Source organism: Etheostoma spectabile, chromosome 8, assembly GCF_008692095.1.
Source record: "Etheostoma spectabile isolate EspeVRDwgs_2016 chromosome 8, UIUC_Espe_1.0, whole genome shotgun sequence".
Classification (NCBI taxonomy): domain Eukaryota; kingdom Metazoa; phylum Chordata; class Actinopteri; order Perciformes; family Percidae; genus Etheostoma; species Etheostoma spectabile.
The window spans coordinates 32463673-32463991 of NC_045740.1; the positions used below are offsets into that span (position 1 = coordinate 32463673).

Genomic DNA, 319 nt, shown 5'->3' on the forward strand with positions numbered 1-319 from the left:
ACACACACACACACACACACACACACACACACACACACACACACACACACAGCAGAAGTCGTTTGATCAGCGGCTGAGTCATGCAGACAAACCATTAATCCGTTCAACTGTAACAGAATAACACACACATGCCGATGGTGAGTGGCTTTGAACAGCTGGAGCATCAACCGACCTGACACACAACAGCAGCCTTCACTTACAATGAAAGCCGGCATAGTAGGAGACAAGAGAACCAGCTAATTAGACCTCTTTATTGGAAATCAGTGTCCAGCCTAAATTATTTCATTGACTGTGTCCAGGCTCTGTGGACATGCTGACT

At 46.4% G+C, this 319-nt stretch overlaps 1 long non-coding RNA gene across 1 annotated transcript in view; it reads right to left on the minus strand.

Moving 5' to 3' along the window:
- LOC116693502 (uncharacterized) overlaps nucleotides 1–319 on the minus strand; it is a 6080-nt gene that overhangs the window by 5719 nt on the left and 42 nt on the right. The gene's annotated exons all lie outside the window — the stretch shown is intronic.